General features: G+C 29.7%; 1 protein-coding gene across 4 annotated transcripts in view; it reads right to left on the reverse strand.

The window, feature by feature from the left end:
- The window catches only part of LOC106678155 (KH domain-containing protein akap-1), a 192,855-nt gene that overhangs the window by 92,858 nt on the left and 72,702 nt on the right, over nucleotides 1–27,295 (reverse strand). Inside the window, exon 1 of one of the 4 annotated variants that reach the window (XM_014416519.2) lies at nucleotides 23,655–23,726. The exons of 1 other annotated variant lie outside the window; for it this stretch is intronic. The gene's annotated coding sequence lies outside the window, so the exon portion shown is untranslated. Of the gene's footprint in view, nucleotides 1–641; nucleotides 757–21,441; nucleotides 21,554–23,654; nucleotides 23,727–27,295 lie in introns of those variants that run through there. 2 more of the 4 variants (XM_014416516.2, XM_014416517.3) reach the window with 2 other exon arrangements.

A 27,295-nucleotide genomic window follows, 5' to 3' on the forward strand; every position in this document is an offset into this window, starting at 1 on the left:
TATATATATATATATATATATGTATATATAAACACAAACTTTTCACTGCCGACCGACCACGTGGTGCTCCTACATGTGTCTCGTTGACAACCGAAGGGTGCCATTCATCAGCTAATGTGCTCAATGAGCAGTCAAATCATGCTATTTATATAGTATTTTATGCTGTTTATAATGTTTTTATAATATATATTATGCGAGTGGTAATAAAAAATTACCTAGAAATATTTTTTCTTATTTTAATATACTTGACTGGTTTATATTTTAAAAATATTAAAATTTTATAATTGGCGATGTTGTGATTTTCTAGTTCCAAAAATTTGACTTCACAATACTTAGTGTTATTTATTTTCATGCATTCACTTTGCAGTACTGAGGCTACAGGCAACTCAAAATCTATGTGGGACAAAGGCAGGCTCTTTCTAGAGCTAATGATATAATTATATATTTATATAGGGAGAAAGAGAGAACGAGATTTATATAGTGAGCGCTTGAGCTACCGCAAAGATTTGATCGACATACTTTTGCTTTCTATGGCCGACTTGTATAATTTCTCTTTTTAATTGTTAAAACAATTTAGTAATTAACTACAAATATAATTAAATAATAATTTAAAATCAACACTAAACAAACTCTTGCATTACCTCCATTATGATTCTCCAATACTTGAACTGCTACACAATACTTCCTCTTGACGAAGGCTGCTGCACTCCGAACCACCGGCGACCCCGATACGGTTTGCCAGAAGTGCTGTGCTGAAGTGGTGGGGATGTGGGTCTGGAAAGTGAACGGTGGGCCCAGGTAGGTCCAGGTAGGCAGGTATGTGGACTGGTTATGAAAGAGAGGGCGGAGCCAGGCGTGGCTCAAATGTCAAGGGTGTTCTGGGCGGCCCCCGCTGTCGTGGAACAGGAAGGCTGGAGAGGATCTGGGATGAGGGGTGTCTAGGTCTAAAGGAACTGGGGAGGAGGATGTCCTTTCAAGAAGACGATACAAGTAAGGTTTGTATACTGTGTATATCCCGTGCTAGTGTTGAATATTTATCAATAGAATCGATACTTGTGACCCTTTCTTAAAAATGTAGTACTTTTTTTTCAAATCTGCAAAATGCAACGTAATAGTAAATGAGCGAATGAATCCGATGGTTTGGTAGCGATGAAAACTAGAGTCCTTGCCAAACTAGCAATGGGAAGTTCGATTCTTTAAACTCCGAGGTTCCCAAACCGTAGTAGTCGGCGGACAACCAAGCTAGAAATCCAGGTCCGGACCAACCTTACTCCCGTTCAAAGGATTTGGTCCTCCAGAAAAATATTTGAAAGTTATGTTCCTTAAAAACAAATTTTGAGGCATTTTCATTGTACATTTCCTTTTAACTAACATACGAATATAAGAAATGTAAACAATAAGATAGCTCTATTAATACATCTTTACAAAATATGAGTTGTCGAATCCAAGTTCCATTGTAACCTTGTTAGGAGGTAGGTTAAGGTAATATTCGTAAATTAAAGGTTCTAATATTTCTAATTAAAAAAATATATATAAACAACTGACTAAAGTAGGTAATAATACGCTAAATGGAGAATAAATATCAAATATGATTTCTCTTATTATATAAATTTGTATAGGTTAAGTAAAAGTATTTAATAGAACATGGGCATAATAAATATCCTGAAACTATTTTAGTTACAAATTACAGTAACGCTAACATACTACAACTAAATTGTAGTAACTGTGAACTTTAAATTTGAAGTGTGTTATGTGAGAAGTAATAATAATTATATAACTGATGTTGAAAAAAATTTTAATTAAAGCAGTATATAATAAATAGATTATACTTGATGGCCATGTTGGCCGAAACCCTGGCGATGTGAAATAAATTAATAATAAAGTTTAGAATAAAAGGATCCAGTTTATTATAATTAATAAAATTCTTAATTTAAAACAATTAAGATATTGTTATCTTAATATAAACTGCTACGTTTTGTATCCATAAAGAACAGTATGAGGGATAATAGTTTAGTGAATCTAGCATAAAAATATTTTTTTTAACGCTAGATTAATGAGATCTTGATTAACAACAAATTTTAATAGAAATTCAATTTTTTTTTCTTATTTAATTATTTTACCTCTGAAGATATCCTTGAAACGTTGGCTTTGAAAAAAATCCCATGTATTAAGAGGTAAATAAAGAGAATTTAAATCTTGACCTATAAATGGTAATTAAGCATATGTCTTTGATTTAAGCCTATTAAAACTAAATAAAAAAATAATAATAATAACAACAAATATAAGGTAAGTTAAATACAACAGAAATTAATCACATAACAAGGGGCTTTAAGGAGGAAGAAAGGAAATAATCTTAGTAGAAATAAGGAAGAAAAAACTAGAATTGTCAATAATCTTTGTCATGACCGCTCCATACCCTGCGGAAGCATGACATTATTATATGGAAACGTGGTAATTATGTATTATAAAAATACCAATGGAAGGGTACGAAACAAAAAAAAAAATTTGAAATCGTTAAACTCCAGTATTGTTTTGACAAATTTATTTTCGTTTTGACCCAATTCATATTTTCGGTAAAAATTGAAACTAGAGGATCTAATAGACGAGCACATTGGGGCTTGGTTCAGAAAGTTGGGGGTTCGATTCCCATCTGAGTCATTAATATTTATTTCGTCACAGTTCACATAAATGAATCTTGACATTTCTCTGAGGCTCTGAACAGGACGTTGATGACAAAATTGAGAAAAGAGGATTCTGTACAAAAGTTAAATGCCCATAAAAGTATTTTATCAAGCTTAATAATCTTAATATATACAAGCTATCACTACCGGTTCAATTATGTTGGTGCAGTCATTGTCTGCTGCATTTTGTTTCACATGTTTTTCAACTGAAACGGATGGGATTAACAAATAAATATGTTTTGTATTTTTTTTTCAAGTGATTAAACCCGTCCTTGAGGCGGGGCTCCACCCACTCCTGCGAAATAAAACGTTAACGGTTATTTAAAAGGCTACCTTTTTTTTGTAGTAGGTTCCAATATCGAAACGACTCTCTAGACCTAAAATTAAGTTAAAGTACCACTTTTTTTTGTAGTAGGTTCCAATATCGAAACGACTCTAGACCTAAAATTAAGTTAAAGTACCACTTTTTTTGTAGTAGGTTCCAATATCGAAACGACTCTAGACCTAAAATTAAGTTAAAGTACCACTTTTTTTTGTAGTAGGTTCCAATATCGAAACGACTCTAGACCTAAAATTAAGTTAAAGTACCACTTTTTTTTGTAGTAGGTTCCAATATCGAAACGACTCTAGACCTAAAATTAAGTTAAAGTACCACTTTTTTTTGGCACATTCATACTCTGCTATGAATATAGCGAAGTGATATATATCACCCACACATTCTGGTCATTTCTTCAGAGACCCCAGGAAAAACGACATCAGGGGTTTAGTACTAAGGAAGTCCTGTTTTTGAACAACGGTTATGCAAGAAGGTGAATTTTTCAAGACCATACTCAACCGCCAGATTTTTCTTCAATTAAGGGTGCCTACTTTATGGACCTGAAACCATAGGGCTGACTCATGACTACAGTAACAGAATATATAAATATATAAGCCGGATTCGAAGCCGTGTCTTAAGAGTTATTAGTGCCTTACACATTAAATTAATTATAAATATCATTCGAAAAGAGAAATGTACAAGTTAATTATTATAGCGTGTAGAGGTGTATTACAAATTATAATCAATAATAGTAATTTCTGTTACATTATTAATCACGTTTCAGGCGCTAGTTGTTGCCGTGTTTGAACGCAAGCACCTCACGTTGCGTGCGCTTCCGATTCAAGGCATGAAGCTAAAAATATAAATGACATTCTTCCGGTAGCGTCGTTTTCCAAATTACAGATAAATATAAAGAAGAACTTCAGATTAATTTTCTCTCACTTTTTGTTAATCGAAGTTTATCTTTGAAATAAAAACAAATCGAAGTTATCTATAACAACCGATGATCGACAAAATAAATACATTTTACCACGTAATATTCTTGCTAGAGATGAGAATATTATTGAGTTAAATCAGCCTTTTAAATGAAATAATCATAATTTTTTACTTATTCACCTAATAATGTTGCAGTGCTTTTAAACAAATCTTTAAATTGGTTAATGAAGTATATTTAAAAAAAAATTGCTATGGTTTATAATATAAATTATAATATATTTATTATATTATTTACTGATATAAGAAATCAAGAGTTTTTCGTAAGAGTAAGGGAAATTAGTATAATAAGGGAAATAGTATGATTAAAATAATACAAGACCAATTTTTCACATTTTTCAACTTTCCTCCAAATCTGTGATTTAAAATTAATATGGGATCAACTAGATACCAACTTGCATACGCTCTGAAAATTAAAAAAAAATAGGTTAAACGGTTCAATAGATTATGTCTAAACTCAAATTTGTTCCTTGATGTATAAAATCTGAAATGGAAGCGAAAATTTTCAATTCTGAAGGCAGACTTTTTTCTCCCTAGATTATCTACATTAATACAAAACTTCCATATTGTACAAGAGTCGGAAAGGAAAAAAAGACAGTTATTTAACGTTATTTATTACTTTAATGAATGCTATGAATAATTACTAGTCGAAATTGATGAGTTTAGGTGGGGGGAATAAAAATTAGCGGCTGTTTCAAAACGTTAAAAAAAATTATTTTTGCATTCCTATATCTTTAAAACTACAAACAACACAAGAAAACCTAAGGGAACATCATTAAGAAGAGTAAATTTCCTGAAATATGAGCCCTAATAGAGCTATTTACTTGAGATATATCTTTTTAAAAACAAAATTTTATAGAAATGTACAAAAGGATTAGTAGTTAATGAATGTATTTTGAAATATCTCAGGAACCATGTGATGTACAAATGTTAATTAACACTCAAATTAAAGCTAGTTTAATGTACTAATAAGTAGTTTATGACGTTTATCTTCGTAGAAGTAATTTTCATGATATTTGCAAATATAAATTGATTTGGTAAAATAACTGCCTTTTTCCCTCTTGGGCTCTTGTACTATTACCAATGGTGATGAAAAAGTAAAATGTAAAATATCGCGAAGTGTTTCTAGAAATCATGCAAATAAAACTCTTGAGTTTTAGTTAAGACTTCTTTCCTGCAAGCTCCCTGATGATGACCTGAAACTCAGGTCGAAACGTCGGCATGAATAAATAATTTTGTTTATCTATGTTCTTTTTACCGACCGCACCCCCCGACTATCTTCTCCAATCATAGAAATAAAAGTTGTGGAAAAAAATATGCAAAGATCCTAATAGTTAAAATAACCTGAAGACTGTTGAACATTTGTCTCATTCCCATCGAAAGGCTTTTCCATTAAGAGAAAGAAAGCAAAGGCAGGTATGAGAAAGACGTACAAGGGCGTTTAGATCGATATAACCAGCTTCCTCAAGTATCGAATAGCAGATAAATACTGTAGGACCCGGAGGATGATGAAGACAAGGATAGATAGGAAAAGACGAAGGAAGAAATGAGTGAGTGCAGCCTTGCATCTTTCACTGCTCCCGAGGTCGGCCTTACCGTTAGCTAGCCTCTCTCTTCTTGAGGAGTGGGAGGCTCGATGGATCGATATCCTAATCGAGTATTTGGCTATCGACTATTAGACGAGTCTCGTTATGATCATTGTCTTATGTCATCATTGATTCTCGTCTGTGGATTCGAATGAATAGCGAGTATAAATTATTAAAAGTTATAAAAACATTTTTTTTTTCAGGAAGTTAGTCCGGATGGCGGTAAATAAAATTATCAAAATAGCAAAATAAAACTATTTATTGTTAACCCTTTTTATTATGTTGATAGCTTTATTGACCGCCACCCGGACTATCTTCATCATACGGTCAACTATCTTCTTCCAATTTTTTTTCAAACTACATTATGAAAGAAGTAAAGCTTACTTATATGAGAAGTACACTACGTACCCACTAGCATATGCGCGCGAGCATTTTATTACACAGGGTGTCTAACTAAACATGTTCTCTCCCCTTAATCTCAACAATTTTAAGAATTTAAATTCGATTTTCGCTGGGTCATAACAATGGCATTTTTTGAGCGTATTGCCAATTTTATAACCTAAACTCAGACATTTCCGATAGGATAGGATATATTTTTAATTGATTCTGATTTTAAATCAGACTTTAAAATGAATTCATATTGATTTCAATTCCTGTATACTTGAATAGTCAAAAACATAAAACAATTTAAAAAAAAAAAAAAAAAAAGAACAACAAAATCATTCATAAAATCAATTTATAATGAAATACGAATAATAATAAGGATTTCATAACAGAGGCTTCATCACAATAATCACATTAATTTCCTCCACTGATCGAGAATACCCAAATTATAAATTATGGTGGATTTTTATTAAAATCTGTATTCTAAAACGAATTTATTCGTTTGAACACATCGTTTGTACTAAAATCGTCAAAAACATTAAAAAATCCGCAAAATATAAGATTTTTTTTTACCTGAAAATGTTATATAGATTAAAATAACTTGAACTTGTATACAAATATTCGAGCTCACATTAAAAAGCTAATTTACATTGGCTCTACTTTTGACCATTCTTTTTTAATATTTAGTTCTTTTTAAGGTCACAAGAATCTTGAACAGAAGTCTTTGGACCTATTCCGAATTTATAACAGAGCCTATAAATAAGTTCTTTATTTATTTATTTTTTACGCTATATTATTTCTCGTAGACATTTCATAAAAGTGTTTCATAAACTTAAATATCAATTAGATTAATTCTTAGGAAAGGGACTTATACTTGTGTGTTTGCCTCATGTACTAACTCTTAAATCCTCGAGTTCAAATCCAATGTTTTCGTTGGCAGATGAATGAAACTTTAACCTATTACGGCGAGAGACAACCTTAATTTTGAACAGTCAAGAAGTTCTTTTTTGTTATTTTATTTTATTGAAGAGAATTAATACAAACTATCACAAATTAAGGGCACCCAGTATTAATATTTAAATATTCATCCACACGATATATATACACATATGTATAAATAGAAGAATAATAGAATAAAATAGGGGGAAATGTAAATGATAATAAATTATAGTATTTAGTGAATCAAAAGAAAAAAAAACAAATATATAAATAAAAGAAAATACTACCATAATATGTATAAATAAAAGCATAAATCTTTGTCAAAAATATAATAAAATAAAAGTTTGTAATAAATTTATGTACAAGAAAATGAAATTTAAGTAACTATAAAATAAATATACAATCGCAGCTATATACAATTAAAAAGTTCTAGTGATTTTATTCTCACCAGAGCTATGAACGTAACCTCCTAAATTTTTTCTTATATTTTGATTTTACTCATATCCCTGTACTCATCCAAGTCTAGGGAGCTTAAACATCTGTGCGCCAAATGATCATGAAATCATTTTATTGTAGCAAACTGAGAAGTGAAAGTGCAACAATGGGAGTTAGCCGGACTGAGCCGTGGGAGTGGCCGGGCATACGACTAGGCTACATTCCGACATTAGACTGGGCATTAATTGCATACTTTTTTGCATAACTGCAGCACTCCGGGGGTGGGAGTTGCACATGTAATTAACACCTGACGTTACGCTATGAATCGCTAATTCTACCCGAGATACCAAGTTCTGGAGTGGACGTGACGTGTCATCTTGCTCGTCTCTGCGCTCTACGTCTTCATCCTTTTCTCTCTTACCGATTGAAACATTTTTCAAACATTTCATAGTAAATTCAATTATCTTAAATAGAAAATTCAAAAAGGAAAGTCGCTAATAGCTATAAATTATTAAATAAAGTTTCGTCTATTCGGACAACTTCATGAAAACAGATAGCGCTTCTCACAACAGTATGAAAAAGTTAAAGCAAATAGATTCAGTATATCAGTACAGAACTAAATCATAACTGGAAGGGCTGAATATTACAGTTATTTTCTCCTTCCAGAAGAACAAGCGTCCTCTGCCTGAAGTAGCAGGGTACATGAGGACCTTCAACGCCCAAGAGGCTCCAATAGTTTCAGAGCGGTATTGTCAGACATTCTTCACGTTTGAACTACCGACTGTGACAGAATTTATCCCATCAATCAATCCCATATCAAATTTTTTGACTGCCTCCAGCACTGTACGAACCCCTTATTCAGGACACTAGCCGTCACAAAGGACAGACACTAACAGAATCAGACTCGACTGAGTACAAATAACTAAATTATTTGAATTAACAAACCTGATGAGCCCCGTCACCAGCTGACTGACACAAAATGCAGACTTTCCCGTTCCAAAAGATCAAATTTCTGCAGCTCCCTCTTAAAATTCATTACCAATGCAGAAAAAGAGGCTTCAATCCGTTTTCATCAGGACATCAACCCCACGAAAAAAAAAAAAAAAAATCATTACAAAATTAAAAACTACATATTTCCGCTCGCTCCTTTTTTTCTCTAGTCAACTGCATCTTTTTTTTTCCACCAGGATCAAAGTTCACTACTGAATGAATCCCGAAACTCTAAATCACCACTCACAGACGATTTCTCAAATATTTTTTTTTAAAAAGAATTAAATTAATTATCGTACATCAATTTCCTCTGCTATATTTTATTTTCAAATTTTAATATTGTCTCGCTTGTCCAGTGATTTCATTCGAGATGCCTTAAATAGAATTTAGTTGAAGTCAAAGAATAAACCAAATGTGATTCTTAAGTTTTACAGTATTTATTTTAACAAATAATTAAGAACTTTAACACATTAACATTCTTTAATTTCATAACAAACAAAATCAATCAAATACAAGGAAAATAATCAGCAAAACATAAAATAAATAAATACATTTTTAATTGTACATTAAGAAGATGGTAGGTTCCTTCCCAAGATTTTCAAGTGTATATGAAACATACTACATATTTACCTGTTGTATTATTTTGTACAGTTGTAAATTACAATAAAAAATAATAAAAAAAAAAAAAAAAAAAAAATTGTACATTGACATTTTTATCACATATACATTCCATCCCCAATGATAAGGATAACTAATTACAGTTAATAAAATTAAACTTCCTTAATTTAGATTAAAAAAAAATTCTAAATTGTTATGATTCGTATTTTGAATTTTTATAAAGTAAAACTTCCAAAAATAACTAATCATTATCAACTAATCCCAATGTGGGCTTTTTTAAGAGTTATTTTATTTTTTTTTTAAATAACAGAAAAGTTATATCTAGCTCAAAACATATAAGAGAAGAAAAAAATAGCGGAATATTGCGTTCATAAACTGATATATTTATGGTTTGCACGATATAAAATACAAATTGATATTTATACGACTTAATGTTAGAAAAATGCTGTTTCAGGCCCATTCCCGCTGTGTTATTCGGTTAAAAAATAACTTTTATTAAAATAAAGTACGCATTCTACACAGAAATAGCAATATTAAAGAGATGTGTAGTTAAAAACGACCTGTAATGGTGACATTACAACACATTAAAGAAACGTTTAAGGCGGGAAAGCGGAGATAATTGCTGATTTCTTCGAGAAACAGAGGAAACAAGAAGGTCGTATCGCGGAGGCATCGGCTACAGCAACACCTCAGATACATGGTGACAGCAGCTAACACTATCTTATAGCCCATGACTGCCATATGTAGACGCCTTCACACTGAACTGTTGCACATTATAATCTCATAACACTAACACTCGATAAAAATAAATAAGCAAAAATCAAACTAAATTAAATTTTAAATTATTATATTTTATTTTACCCCTCATTATGTAGTTGCAGGCCTACCTTCTACGCCATAACCCCTGATGAAGACCTGAAACTCAGGTCGAAACGTCGGCGTAAAATAAATAAATATGGTTTTGTTTATTTATGTTGTTCTTTGCTGACCGCATCCCCCGACAAACTTCTCCAATTACAAATTATTATGATTATTAATAATATTTTGAAAAATAATATTACATACTATCTTATAAAAATAATATTTTTATAATACCTTGACTTAGAAATGGCCTGTAAATAGCAAAACTCTGTTACTTACATTAACTTGATAGCAGTGTAAACGGATTAAATAGGAAAAAAATAATCACCTGAAACAGAAGAAAAAATTTGTTATTAATCAAAATTAAGAAAATATTTATTAATTTGTTAATATAAATTAAATAATAAAGATCCAATGCTATTAAATAAATAACTATGTTGAAAAACCAATTGTAACTTATTAGTTACTAAAAGTTTATTGTAGTTTGTAACACCTAGAATAATTTGCCTGTATTGTAATTATTCCCTTCGCACTTATTTTAACAACATACAGCGAAAACACAAAACAAAGCAGTTGTTACAATTAATGTCCACGAGTAAATTAACAAAGGAGCGAAAATGATTTTCAGTAATCGACAATTTTATTTTCTTCTGATATATAGTAAAAAAAAACAAAAAAAAATGTTTGAGTTAGATCAAACATTAAATGTCACAGTTGGATTTAATTTAAGTTTGAAACAAATGGTTTTATTTTTAAACTCTCCATATAATTTTAATTTATTTTATAATTCGCTTTCTTTTATATATTTCATTTAAATAAATATAATTTTATATATAAATTTAAGATAAATAAAAATTCTAATATAATTACTATTTTTTTTCTCAAGTCTATATAATTATCTACACACGAATTCGATTGTTCCCTGATAGATTATCACTTTTCATTACTATAAATTATAAACCGGATTGTGCATAATATACGAATCAAAAACATTTACTAACTAATGGAAAGGAATATTTTGACCTAAAAATCAAAATGGATATTTTGTGACGACATAAAGGTCACAAGAGATTAGGAATCTATTATAGAACAGGAAAGATAAGATACGTGTCTCGTAGCTCGTTGGAGAAATGGAAATCAAAATTTCATAAGGCTACGAACAGTTTTACAAGAGTCTTGGACAACTTTCGTTTTTTTGAAATAATGGCGAGTGGTTTGCCTTCGGGTCGGATTCAACTCCACCTCTATTGGCTATTGGCTAATAGGGAAAACGGCGGCAATAGAAAATTAATTATTACTTATCAAAAGAACACACAAAGACTCTGAATATACTGGTTCACTATTCCTCCCTCCAAAAACGTAAAAATTTAAAAAAAACTTCGTGGAATTTATTGGAGGAATATAGTTATCATCTAATCTACGTTCCTTTATGGAATTTAGATTTGATCTTAGCTAGTTCATAACAGTGGCAGCTAGTATATTATTTAAAGCTATTGTTGATTTTATAACTTACCCGGCTCATCAACACCGCAATTTCCAATAAAATGGGAATTTTTTTTCCTGGATTCTGATTGTAAATTAGCCTTTGAGAAGAAATCAAATCGGGCATAGAAAAAAAAAAACCGATGATTTACTGTTATTGATGTTTAGCGTGCACAGTGCAAAATATATTAAGAACAAAATTATTATGCTATTTAATCTCCCATCCGTCAACATTATTGAGATATTCCTTAATTGACTTTCTTTGGTTATTCGAGAAAACTCATATTATGAAGACGGATTCATAAAAGAAATTGGACTATAATACGATATTAATACAATTTGGTTTTAGTATCAGAATTACCAAAACAAAAGTACTACTGGAAATTCCTCAGGCTGGAGAACTGTGAAAGTTAAAAAAAAAAAAAATATCTTCGAAGGACAAAGCAATTGCTACAGTTATAACCTATCGATAATAAAATTTGATTTATTATTTATATAAAAATATATGTTCAGTATATAACTTCTGATGTGTATATATATAGTGAAAATTCTCTAAGCTGAAACCCCTGTATAACGGAAAATCATCTAACTGGACAACTTCATTCAGGTTTCTAACAAAAAAGTTGAAGCGACTAAACATTTTTAATAATAGAAACACTCCACTACGAACCAATTTCAGCACCCTTCAGGAATTTTGACTCCTCTACCACTCTACACTTTAGGCGTTCAAATAAGCATGTACAAACTCAAAATTTCAGCATTGAATCTATCGGTCATTACTTATGAAAATTTTATTAGTATGTAATACTATTTACATTTGTTTTTTGTTAATATGTTAGATTATTGTATGAGTGGGTGGTTCAGAGGTTAGGGACTGTGTTACTAACAGCAAGGATACGGATTCGAATCCGGCTGTGGCAGTTAATTATCCTGTTTCACAGTAGGCTTGACTCAACCCTTTGGCTTAGGGAGGCCTCCGGTATCCACACAGCCTTATTAAGTAGGTACTCTTAATTGGGTAAAAATCTAGCGGTCGAGCAAGATTTTGACTAAATCAGCTCCTTGCACAACCATTGGTCTAGTAACGGTACTTTTATTTACAAATTACTGCACTCCTGACCGTTCATGAGGGGTACAGCTTTAATTTTTTAATGTTAACCTTTTAAAGAGTTTATATTGTATAAAAATTATGCATTACTAATTTTCGATTCCTATATACGTTCATATAGTTACAAAATTAAAAATTAATTCTAATGTCAAGTTACTTTGAAAATATATGCAATTTATAAATTAAAAAAAGCGGCATATTTTTTTTTAAGTACCGACATAATTAGGCTAATCATATATAAATACACAATATGAAAACATAGGAGCATAGTCTTATATAAAATTGATTAATTAGTTAAAAAGATAGAGTCCAGTAAGAGATTTCACAATCCAATTGCTCCAGATCGTGTCTTACAACGATACCCGTTGTGAAACTGGCATTCCTAACTTGTGCTGTTCGCTCGAAAGAAAGTCCTACTGCTACTTTTCTATTTAATTAAGTATTTAAAAGAAAAGAGTTACGAATTATTATACAATATTATTTTCGTAATAATTTATAGATTGATCTACCACTGCTTATCAGTATCGATTTTCATTTGCAAAGTAAAATATTAGGATTTTTTTTTCTTCTAAAAACTATTACATAACGATTCCAAAACAATTTATATTTCTCCTCTAATTAAGGGTCGAGGTAGGAGAGTACGTGTCGAGTTCCGAAGATCATAGTGCTTGAGAGCGTTACGAAAATATTTTGACATTCCACAACGTAAATCCTTGTATAAACAATAACATTGCCATACAACAACAGAGTAAAATAAAGCTTTTAATTTGTAGTGGTAGTAGATTTGCAAAAAAACTGATATTTAAAACATTGCTGGAATTTCGACAAAATAATTCGAGGGAGGACGAAAAAATTTGTTAAATTCATTAATTTAAAATCGCCAATAATAGGTTTATTATTTTGTACGCTGAATTTTTTGTTTTAACAAATGTATTTTTGCGTCGTTTTAAGATTTTCTTTTGGCCTCATTGTTATTACGTACGGTGAAATTTAAAAAAAAACAACGGATTTTTAATTTATTATTAAACACTAAAATGTACAGAATACAAATTGAGATTGATAAATAGAAACATAACTGATATATTCTGCTGATTAGAAGATAGTTAAGCTTAGATAATATATATCAGGAGAAGATGGTTATAGGTGTGGTCAGTAAATAACAAATAAGTTGAGAGAACTGAAGTGCCAACGTTTTAGCCAGAGTTTCAAGTCGTTATCAGGGCTAAGAACAAAGAGCAAGATAAATAAAAATGTAATACAATATAAAATATTACAAGACTAACTTTATTACAAATGTTACCTTCATGGTAAATAATCCACATACTAACAACTTTGAACTTTATGAAACCATTAGAAGGTTAATAATCTAGTCCATGAGCGAAAGTTAGTTGACATTTGGTCAATCAACTATTAGAATGGACAATTTTTAAACAAAAAAATATGTGTGCGGTGCGCGCATCATACAACTCTGGCTTAAATAAAATACGTACAAATTCTGTGCTCAAAATTCAAAAAGAATTCAACGCCGTTTTTCAATTTTAGGAACTTTTTAAATACTTGATTATCTTAAAGTCTTAAAGATAATGGTTTATCTCGGAATCCATCTGTAATTATTACAAATTTCGAATTCAAACTATGAGGATACTTCGAACTGTTTCAGATTTCAAAACCAATGTCCTGGTTCACTTATCACGGTTTTGTTGTAAACATATTTGAATTATGGTGACAAAAAGAACAATAAATAAACAACTACGAAATTTTGTAAAACATTTAACAGAAGATAAACAATACTTGGCAAAGGATGAAGGATTTTCAGATTAGAAAACATTGAGCATGAGAGAATTCATAACACGGAATAGTAAACTTTGGGTAATGTTTTTAATTTATTTTCACCATTTCTTGCGAACCGGTATATGTTTAAAAAATAACGCTTATCGAGACATCTAGAACAAATATTATTAAATGCAAAAAAATAAGCAAATTTGACAAATGTTAAACAAGTAAGAATAATATAACATTTCTCAAAATGTTTGTTTTATCAAATCCGAAACAGAATTCCAAGCGAAGTGTAGCTACTTCAGAATTAATATTACCGTGGTTCAGTAAATTGTTGCAATTAAATTAACATTAAAATAACATGGAAAGATTATTAGTTGACACTGTGTAAATTTAATTGTATTTATCTATCTACTTTATGTGTCATTGGAGCATACTTACACCTCATTTATTTCCTCATTCCTTTTCTCTCCATTTAATTATATTTGCAATTCTATCGTTCATTACTTTACTTGTTGTTAATGATCATTCCATTAATTTATTTGTACTGTTCTGTGTATGTGTGAAAGGTGGCCTTTAACACTAAGTTAAGAACAGTAACTAGTGGTTTTTAAAAATAAAGTAATACGTAAAATATTCGGACCGAAAATGGAACATTTGTGTATTAGGAAAATATTACATGTTATGTAATAGTTAAATTTAAATAACAGTTTTAATGGGATGGATTCATGTGCATGTGTCCCTTAAGAATAACAAATAGGACAATTTCGACAGCACTTGTCTGACTACATTAAATGATATTGAATGTAACTAAAATAATAATTATATACATAAATAAACAACAAAAAAGATACTTATTTATGCGAGTTTTTATTGATAGAAGATTATGAAAGATATATATCCAAGGAGATGGATATACAATTGATGTTAAGGAAGAAGCTTTACGGATGGATAATTCTAAGTTGGGTAGCTTAGGTAACGTATTTTAAAATGAGGTAGCTCGTACGAAAACGAAGCAGTTATATAGGAAGCGATATACAATTACAGATATATTTCATCTCATGACTGCAAGTAATGACCTCGTGGTTCGTAATAAAAGTGCATCCTTAGGAGTTCCTTAAAGGTATCCTTTAAACCCCCTTCAGGATTTAAAGGACCTGTGAGAAAAGCGGAAGGTTGGAGCGGAGCGGTGGTCAATGACTGGCCTTGCCAAGCACCGGGTCACTGACCTCCTTGCTCAGGCTCGCTTTGATACTCTCGGCCACGAAGAGCTCTGGAGTCTTACAAGATATTAATATCTTAGGGAGGATGGAGTATCATGGATGTAACAGACAATGACAACAAATCAATAAAAACGATATAAATATAACGTGAATAAGGGTTTAAGAATCTATTTTATAAAGACAAATAGCATGAGAAAGCTAAGATGGTAAAAAAAAATTGATATCTAGTAGGAATTATAAACAGTTTCATCTTTAGACTAAGGACATAAGGCCCGGCGGTACACGGGGTCTTCTAATTCCTATAATCAATAACATTACTAGATTAACAAGAATTGACCAATTTTGGCCATTTTTAACCAATAAAACAGATTAATACACGTTTGTTTAGTTGTTAGTGTTCACAACAGCGACTCCGCTTTTAGAAATTGCAGTATTCTTTAAGCAGTAAGAAAACAAAAGTCCATTCACTAGTTATCCTGACCTATGCCATATTTACCCTATAGGTCCACTGGTCCTTTTTACTTCTGTGATACATAAATAAAAATAAACAAGACTAAACCAAAAAGTGCGACTGCTTCAAGGAAGATTAAGCAGTTAATCACTGATGATAAAATTCATAGCTTCTTTTTGATTAGCAAAATCCTAGATTACTTCGTAAAAGTCTATTTATGTACATCAATTTCTATAAAACTCACAACAAGACGCTAAATATGGAAGACAAATCAGCAATTCAATCAAGGGAAGTCAAACAATGGACCAAAATGGAAAAAAAAGATTTATATAAAGACAAAATTAAGAAAAACCTGAGCTTTCGAATCAAATCCAAATATTGCAATTCCCATATACGATTAGTATAGAGACGGTGTACTGATCATTGTGTACGGTATAGAAAGGGCAAGCATCCCCAATCTAGAAAAAAATTGATAATTACATTAAATTACAAGGATTTCATGAATGAAGACGTTTATACGGAATCTGGAAACTAAATAAAAAAAGGGAAAGAAGACAATATTGGGAATTTCGTAGACACGTGATAAGAGTGAATCCTAACCAAATGTTTACAATTTACCCAAAACAACTCTTAGGGAATCTACAAGAACTTAAAATTAAGAATGGAGACTGTTTAAACAAGCTGGCTTGAAAGTGAAGGCAAAAAGAGGTGGGTTGGCCACGCCTCTGGAGAAACTTTTAAGGTAGAAGTAATAGGAATTTTCCTCATTAATGCAATTATTTCTAAAACCGTTGATTTATCTCCAAATATAAACTAAATATAAGTTTAAGTAAATCTTATTTCCAATATCCTTCGAGGATGAAACTCCAATAAAGCGTTCGGATGTAATTCGTCTCTGTTATATTTAAACGAAGATATCCCAATGTGAATGGTAAGGATTCAAAAACATATATACCGTTATGGTAAGCAGGTACCGATACAAAATTGTAGAGAGACATTTTTATTAACTTGACTAATTTTTACAATATATTCGAGAGAAAAGAAAATATTTTTGTAGAAAAACTTTGAATAAATTACTACTTTATTAACAAAACACAACTATATAAACTAGAAAAATAAATGGCTGAAGAGGAGAAAAAAAATATGGATGCAAAAATAATACCATCAGCAGATTGGAATAGGATAAAACATTAAAAGGCCAACTTGATAAAAAGTGTTACCTTCATGATAAAAAATCAAAATACAAACTACTTTGATTACACGAAACCATTGGAAGGTAAATAATCTAGTCCATGAGCGAAAGTTAGTTGACATTTTGTCAAACAACTATTAGGATGGACAACTTTTAAATCAAAAATACTGGTGCGGTAAGCACATCATACAACTCTCGCACACTATAAAATTCGTACAAGGAAACTGTAGTGATAAAGATTCATATTAATTCATATTTTAGGATTTCTCGAGTTGAAAACAACGAGTATCAACTTTTTTTCAGCCAGTAACATCACAAATTAACAGAAGATTATGAATCCGATTAAGCCCTGCAACGATGGTTTACAATAAATAATTTCCTTTACAATTTTGATACTTTTATTGACCGCCACCCGGACTATCCTTCTATAATTAACTGAATATGCTTATAAAAAATTGTTTGAAAAAGGTGAATAAAAGATTGTTTTCAAGAGATGGTTCTAGATTTGCCACAGAATAAAATGAGTAACATTAATATTGTAATAACTAGTTTCATGATGAAATGTGAGTTCTAGTTCTTTAAAATGTGAGCTGGAAGATTAAGGACACGCCTTCGGAGCCACATAAAGTCCGCCTTTTTGCCATCACTTATCCTGGTAGCCTGTCCCTTCCATTACAGGTCTTTTGTCTAAGTCTTAAACACTAAAGAGACTATAGCAGAAGAGTAGCCAAAATATGAATTATTAATTGTATTAAAATAACACAATTTTATGATTCAAGAAGAGATGAAGGTATACTAGCATAAAGTAATTTTAAACTTTTAAGTCATTAGTTCACAGGAGGGCCCGGGATGTATTTTAATATTTATTCCAGGTAAATTAATTAGACGCCTTGGCGACCAAGCAGTCCTTTGCACCTGATTTATTTTAGCGAAATTAAAAAGAGAAAAAAGATTAGGCTAGGCCTAGAGAATAATATGACAGGTGGAATGGGATTCTATTCTGAGTGTTGGTCCTAAATAAAAATGTTTTGTGTCGAGATCCTTGGCACTCGCTGGGCCGTTCGTTGTGGTACGTGCGCCAACACGAACTGGCAGGGCCTGTCTTTGCGACAATAAAAATAAACAATTTGTATTAGCCAGTATACTTGTTAGTAATCAAAAGCCATGATGGCAATCATTCGCAGTGGAATTTCTCTACAAAGAACCTCAAGAGGTTTTAAAAAAAAAAATGTTTATTTATTTTCATACGAAATATATTCATAAAAAAAAGGATAAAATATTACTTAGTATAATTTACTTTAATTAATTAATTATGTTAATAATGTAGCAATAAATTAAGCGACAAGGACATTAAATATATACAGCTTGCAATAAAAAAATGCTATCAATACATATAAACTAAGGAATCAATTCATCAAAAAAGCAAACTGTCCATCAATCAAAGGACAAGATGGATTTAATTAACGTATCCAGTCAATGACTGAGCTAAATTAATCATACATCAAACATCATCATCAGCTGAACACTTTTAATTGACGTGTATGCATTTAAGTCTTTACCGATATGTACAACAATTACGCTGAATTTCCAGTTAATGGAATTAATATGAATATTTTTGGAAAATATATATTTGTTAAAATATACACACACACACACACACACACACACACACACACACACACATATATATATATATATATATATATATATATATTAATTTGTATTCAAACTATTTTACCAAAATGACAGAATTTCTAGTATACTTTTATATAACATTTTCAGTCCATCTTCCTAAGTTAGGAAAAGTTACAAATCATATCTGATTTTATAGTATCCCTTTTTTTGTTTTTAAAAATTGAAAACTAGTTTTCTTTTTGGTAAAAAATAAAAAAAAGCTATAAGCCTTAATAGTACAGTGACATATGACGCTGTTATCTCTTAAGACCAGCCCTCAGCTGTAAAGAGGACCGCTTTTACGATATTTTTAGCCAATTTTACGGTGAATCGAACCTCAACCACATCCTTCGGCAGGTCGGTCCTGTAATAAATGATAAAACGAATTTTCCACCAGCTTAGCTTTGATAAACTAAGTTTACTTTTCAGAATCTGGGAAGGGGATGCTACACACGTGGGGTCAGCGATTTCTATGATACTAGGTCGAAAAATATTAGACACGTGTAGTTTCTAGCCAAAGTGCCCAAGGAGACGAGAAAAAAATATTTCGTATTATTATAGAAATTGTTTAACTATTCTTTTCTTACTGTATACAGTATATAGATATTTTTATATTAACATTTATTTTTCTAACAATTCGTATTTCTATGGTGATATAAAATTTCCTGTAAAACAAAAATCATTGAATTCGGACTATTATTAGCGAAGATACATCCTACCGAACATTTACCCATATTTAAAAAATATATATATATATAATTTAGACAGGTTCTCTAGAGAGAGAGAGAGAGAGAGAGAGAGAATAATAAGAGAAACTAATTGTTGGTCGTTTTAAATAACCTTAAATGTATAACAAATTACAAAAAAAAAAAAATTTAAGTAAAACAGCACTACTAATTTTTTCTTTTATAAGGAAAATTAAGTCAGATTCGTTTTTAAGTTAAAACCCTTAAGTAGGAAACCTTTAAAAAACAATTAAATGTAAATTTTCATAATAAATTATTATGAATATAATAAAAAATTAGAAACATTCAGAGTTGAATTGTTCAGTGTATTTATATGTACAACTCTTTATAAGTTCATCCAAATGAAACGTTACAATAACTGTTGGAAAGCCGTAAATCTGCCTTATTGATACCTAGATTTTAAATCGTTATACTGAACAAAAAGCATTTTCGAAAAAATTAAAAACTTTTTAAACGTTTTATTTTATATCTCTGGTACTAATTTGTTCAAATGGTTCGATATGAGCTATTTCGAGTAGTTTATAGGGATCTAACCGATTCGTTAGGTTAGAGTAGAGAATTACTGAAGTTATTGGAATTTTGGTGAATTTCGAATAATAAAAAATTCGAATAGCCGAAAAATATGAGTAATGGAAATTTATTTTTAAATTGCGGTAAAAATTAGTGCTTAAGAATAATAAGTAAAATGTATCGACATGGGTTTGAAGTGCAGAAATACCTCGTTTTAACAGTTTTAATATCGTTGAATTTGAACACAATTGAGAAGAGGTATGAATTGAAAAGAGATATCGGCAGAAAAAAAAAATATATATCCTCTAAAGTTCATGCCCGAAAATTTATAATTTTATGTTGAAAATTAATATTTAAGGAGAGTTTTTAAAAGTAAAAATGAATCTGACTATATTTTTCCTTAAACACAATTACTTATTGTTATATTATAACCACTTAATACATGCAGAGCAAAGGCGAAAATCATTAATATCAAAAAATCTATAATTAGATAAAAAAATGTTTGGCCTTTATTCCAAGGCCGCATTGGAAAGAACCCTTGGACACGTGTCTTAATATTCGTCGACCTAGTATCAACAAAAAAAAAAAATTATCTACAGAAAAATATAATATTATGAAAAACATACTTCTATTATCGATTTCGGTTGATTAAAACTGAAAAGTCATTAAAAGAAAAAAAAATTTAAGCGTTATAATTTAAAAAATGATAAAATTGACAGATTCAAACGCAGTAATGTAAATTATTACATAATAGAAAAACACTCATCCATCCCAGACAAAAATGATAACTTCAAAACATCTCATCATTAGTTTTTTTTTTTTTTTTAAGTAATTGCAGAAAATTATGAAATTTATTAGGCGTGATATAAAACACGATTTATAAGTTGTTTTTACATATTTATAAATTTTATTTAACTAAAGACACTATTATTAACTTTTAAAACTTTTTGTTGTTTTAACTCCCATCAAGTTATCTAATCCTATTAATCGGAACATTTTAATATTAACCTAATTAAACTTTATATTAACATAGTTTGTTATAGAAACTTGTTCAATTTCAGAATTTTTTAACAATATTACCTCATCATTAACATAAACAATTTCATTATTAAAACTTTGAATGAATCACTATCAAGGCAAAAAGAATTTTAATTATGAAATGGCTCGTGTTAACGATAAGATGATATCGTCAAAAATTTTTATTCCTTTTAAAAAATATTAATATAAAATTTGATTAGGATAATAATGAAATTGTACAATTACACGGATTAGATGACTTGATGCGAGTAAAGACCTAATAAACGCTGTAAAAATCGACAAAGGCGATTTTATACAAAAGTTTCATAGGAAATATTTAAACTCAATATTCAAATATATGTTATTATCCATAACTTAATTATTTACATAAAATTTGATATTATTTACATCGAAAAAGTCGAATATACACAAACAATAAATAAATAATGAAGAAATCACCTTATCGCATTTCAGGAAACCATGAGACATGAAGACAAGCTTTTTCAATAACAACACTCAAAAAGGAATCCGATAACCGACTGACACAAAGACTGTTCGAAGACGTGTGATTAAGATTAACTATCTTAACGAGTACGTAATGTTTTATCTATTTATCTTATCATCTCAAGAAAAAAATATGCTTTGTTGGCCAATTTCGGAAGAAAATTACGATATCAATACTAAGCAAATCGATATATACGAACAAATGTTTGAGATAATATTACTGTAAATTTCAAATCCACACAATTAGAAATTGTTCTTAGAAAATAGAATGTTTTAGGTACTACCTCAATATTTTGATGTATACATGCGTCCAAGGAAAAGATATGTGACCAACTCGATAAGAACCCGCAAAATTCATCTAAATCGTATGAACGATTTGATTTGAATCAATACTAATGAACACAGATTTGACTACAGACTGACAGATACGAAAGCGATTTTTATAGTAAATATTAAAGTGCTTCTACACATTCTCGAAGATTCACGCAAGCACAAGTGTGTGGGTTTTTAGGCAAAAATCAAAGGTCGTTTGGACAAGCTTGTGCTGCATCCACAACTTTGTGCTCAGTTACTATTCTTTTAGAACTGCCAACGCATAAATATTTGTGCACTCCGTGTTTTAATTAACTATATAATTTTCTAAAAAATAGTTAATGGTTTAGTATTATGTTTTTTTTAAACTATCAATTGGAGGGTTCGAGTAAAATATGTAAAAAAATATATATTTTTTTATATCAGATTATTTTTAGCGTCGTCTTATCGTTCATAACTCCTCAGAATTTTACCCAGATCTAATGTTATCACAACCCTTAAAAAGTTGAATGTCTGTTCTTTTAACCTGTATTAACTTAAAAAGTTAGATTTAATATCCTTATAAGGGCGAGATATTGGTTTTAAAAGGTTTTCCTGTTTTAATTTGTTTAATTAAATCCGGTTTACGCCTTTCGGTATGGTTTATAGAGCCCTAAACCGCTACAAAGTTTCTTGTAGATTGGTTGATGTTATTGCATTTTTTTTTTAAATCAAACGTTTGTATAAGGTAAAAATTTTGAGCCGAAAAAATTAATTTTCCTATTTTTTTTCGAAAATTCGTATTTCTATGGTGATATAAAATTTCCTGTAAAACAAAAATCATTGAATTCGGACTATTATTAGCGAAGATACATCCTACCGAACATTTACCCATATTTAAAAAATATATATATATATAATTTAGACAGGTTCTCTTTGAATTTTATTTTTTTTTAGAACTTGGAAGCTGTACACTACCGAATAATATGAATAATTGTTAATTGCCGACATAAATACTTATTGGACCAATATTAGTAATGAGAGATAAAAAAGTTTTTGAATTAAAGTTTTAAGAAAACTGTTTAGTAAAGTTTATAGTGACACCACATATTTTATTTACCAATTTGTATTATGTATTCTTATGATATATTTTATTATATATTATTACCATATAGTTTTATTATATATTGTTATTTACTGCTTTATACATAATAAGAAATTAATTCAATCATTAATCCAAAGTGTAACTGGCGTAGCCTTAGGATAGTCCAATCCTAAACCTTGTCTAGTAGGTGATTAAATATTTAGGTATCTTATTAAAATAATAGAACAAATGTCGAATTTAATAAGGGTTATAAAGTATCATTTCTGTAGATTTTAACAATCTACTATCCTTTTTTCTTTATTTGGTTTCCTTTTGCCATAAAAATAGATAATGGTCGACACATGTTCGAGGTCCGCCATGTTTGGCTCTCGGAAACACATAAACGTGTTTATAGCTGTATTTGTTATTTTCTTTGTTAATCATTTGTGGGTATTATAGATTTGCGACTACTGGCAAACGTGTAGATCTGTTCTTTTTTAATATTTAAATGCGATTAAAAAAAATATATGTGACTTGTTGCCACAATACATTATTGTGGTAAAATATAACTTTATTAATTATAAAATGTATTCTTTTAATATTTTTGTTAATTTTTACATCATTACAATTTCAGCACATATAATTCTTTCAATATATTGCTTTCATTTTTCCGTAACATCCCAATCGATTCATGCTCTATTTTAGTGTTAGTATTGTCTAAGAATCAACTAACACATCACAAAAAACGATCATTATTTGGTATAAATATATCAATTACTAAATATAAATCTACCTTTAAATTGAGAAATCCATACAATACATTACATCGTAGCGATTAGATCCCACCCTGGAGCACTAGTAAGTGGAAGTGCCATCAGCCAGGTGATAAGATAAAGCATAAATGATTGTTATTATCAGATAATATTTCAGAGGAAACTGATTTAAAATATATATTGGGGAGATTGTCGATAATTTGATCATAGGGAATTTCGGGTCACCAGTTAGTTTTTTTACAGGAGCTGTTATTTGGCGGATAGAACTATGCTAAGACCAAGCGAGTTACATTTTGGATTAATGATTGAATTAATTGCTTAATACGTCTATTTAGTATGAAGCGGTAAATAACAATACATAATAAAAGTATATGATAGTAATGCATAATAAAAATATATCGTAATAATAAAATGCGTGATGACTCTATAAACTTTACTGAACAGTTTCCATAAAATTATGAAGTAGATGGTCAGGAGTGCGGTAGAAAGAAAAAAAATAGTTAAAAACTATTTATTTTCCAACGTTTCGTTCCACTTCGTAGCGCTTTATCAAGGCTATTCCAGTTGAGAGCTTTCAAAACTTTATATTATTTTATTATAATATTTGCTTATTGTATTATATAATTATATTATCAACTTTGACTTAAACTCGAAACTTTATATTATTGCATTATAACTTTATAAGTTTTGCATAAAACTTTAATACAAAAATTGTTTCATCTCTTATTACTAATATTGGTCCAATAAAAATGTATGTAGAGAGTTAACTATCATTTATAATATCCGATGGTGTACAGCTTTCAAGTTCTCATAAAAAATTAACAAAATTTAAAGAAAACCTGTCTAAATTATATCTTTTTTTTTTTTTTTTTTTGAAATATAGGTAGTTTTATAAGGTTTATCTTCAGACCGAATTACATGTTGTTGTTTTTTTTGCTCGGAATTAAATTATCATTCAAACAACAATTCTCAAAAAAATTGGAAAATGAAGTTTTTTGGCTAAAATTTTCATCTTACATGAACCTTTAATTTATATATAAAAACAAAAAAAAAAAAAAAGACAATAACATTAACTAACCTACACGGAACTTGGTAGTGGCTTATGACACTATTAATCATACTAAATAGCACAAACCAGATATAATTAAACAAATCAGACCCGTAGATACAACATAAAATGTGTTTCATTATTTTAAATCAACGTTTCGCCCTTATAAGGGCATTTAATCTAAATTTTGCTAATTCTGCTTTCCAATAGTTTTAGTAACGTTGGGTTTTGATTTATATAAAAAAAAAAAAAGGGGTCATGAACGATTATATGAACAATGTAAACAAAGATAAAAGAAATCTTCCAAATGAATAAACTAAAAAAAAAAAAAAATCGGATTTTTAATTTCTTTGAAAGATAGTACCTGATAGATTCAGACGACCAATATAATTCGCTTTTTCTTTATATAATGTTTTTTCTTATTCTTCAGAAACAGGCAAATCAATTGGTATATAATGAATAAATAATAAATGGATACTTTCTGAGCTACGCGACAAAAAAGTTTTATTTTGTCAAAAAAAATATTGAATTTTACAGTATGATTTCAATAACTTTAACCCTTTCTATGACGACAGAAAACATTAAAAAAAAAAACACCAAGTAAATCGGTCAGTACATAAGTTCCCAAAAATATATAGGGTGTAGAAATAATGGAATAATGTGCTATCTGGAGAGACTGTTCTCGCTCTTATATTTAAAAAAATAAATAACAATAGGAAAAACAGTCTCCCATATTAAACAAAAAGAAATATTTATTTATATATAAAAAGGAATAATATTTATAAAGAAGATATCTGGGACACGGTAGCTATTGTTAGATAGAGGCGAAATGGCTGACCTTGGTAACATCTGCTTTGTGGTTTCCTCAAGCGCCACATTACAGCTGCGTGTTGAATTTTAGCAGAGCATAACTTCAGATTTGAAGATTCGAATCACAATATATCTCAACAGTCTTCGATTAATTTTAACTTATGTATCACGAAATATTGCGACGATATATTATTATGAACATAAAATCAAATCGTGAATACGACTTGGAATTTTTGACGTGGAACAAAATTCCAAGTACAGAAAAATAAAAAAATTGAGGAGACGAAACATGAGGAAAAGCGCTTGAGCTTATAGTTTTTAGCAAAATAATACACTTTAAAAATGTAAAGATTAAATTCATAAATGATCAGTTTAGAAAATATAATGAAGAAATAATATAAAACCAATTCACAATTTAACCAGGACCTTGTTCCAAAATGATTTATCTTATCACTTTCAAGTACTTTACTTACAAATGGATATAAATTAATTTTAAAAATTAATCTTTAAACTATAGACATAGCTATAAGAATTATACATCAAATGCAGAAAGTAAATTATATTGTTTAATCTATTCCATCAACTCTTTACATTCTAAAATAGTAGAATTGAAAAGAATAATTTCCTAATATAATTTATGTTATGAGGGTTCAGTATTCTAATTTAAGTTTTCTTGGAAAATTTCCTGTTTCATTGTGTTAAATTGATTTCTAATTTATTTGTAATAATTTAATTTGATTTCTAATTTAATTTAGGTTTGATTTCTGAATTAGTTTAACCTTGCACAATAAAACTAAACAAGAATTTTTAAATTAATAAATATAAACCAAATAAAAAAAAAATCCAATTCAAAAAAGAAAAGGCCATGTGTAGTCATTACAATTACTTTTTAAGTACTGTATTTTGAAACTAGGAAATGAAATTATAATTAAGATTAGTAATTTCAACTACTTGATTAACCACTGCTATAATAGTGGTTCGAAATAACAATTCGGGTATCAGTATTATAATTTAATGTAAGGCTATATCATTTATGGTAACAAGCAGGAATACACCATTGTTGTATTTGACAATGGTATCAGTTGCTTGTTGTATTTAACAATCAATTTTTATCATTCATTCATCAAGTTGAACTAATAGGGAAGTTAGGTACACTATCAGTCTAAACAGAATAACTGTAATACTTTCTCATAGTTGTGATGTCACTTTCACGACAGATATCTTTCACGTGGAAACGGTCCTTTAATCAGAAATCTATTTTAAGCAGTCGATTATTTGAGTAGATTTGATAACATATTTGAGAAGTTTTTTTATCAAAAGTTAATGTATCCACTTTTCAAAACTAACGATTTTTTTTGTTGGGGGATTAAAATTCAGCAGACAAAACTTAATTCAGTTAATTTAAATTTTCCCCTGTCAAATAGGTGTTAATAATAAATATTCTCAATAAAAATTTAACTTATCTTTATTATATGCTTCCAATATTTTTCACTAATAATCCATGAGTGGATATATCGACTTTTGATCTAAAACTTATTAATATGTAGGTAAATAAATATAAATTTCGAAGGGGGCATTCCGACTGTGGTGGTATGGAAAAGGGTATCCCTTGTATCAGGGAAACAGCAGGAGGTAGAGCGAAACCACCCCCGGCCATTATTCAAATAAAGATATTAGATATTTTAGGTTAAATATATAACTACCAAATAGTATAATTACTTTTATTATGATTATTAATTATATAATAACTCAAATAGGATAATATAACGTCATATTATAGGATATTATTAGGAAAGCGGATCG

The sequence above is a fragment of the Halyomorpha halys genome, unplaced genomic scaffold (genome assembly GCF_000696795.3).
Source record: "Halyomorpha halys isolate HHAL.00 unplaced genomic scaffold, Hhal_1.1 Scaffold126.1, whole genome shotgun sequence".
NCBI classification, from domain to species: Eukaryota; Metazoa; Arthropoda; class Insecta; order Hemiptera; family Pentatomidae; genus Halyomorpha; species Halyomorpha halys.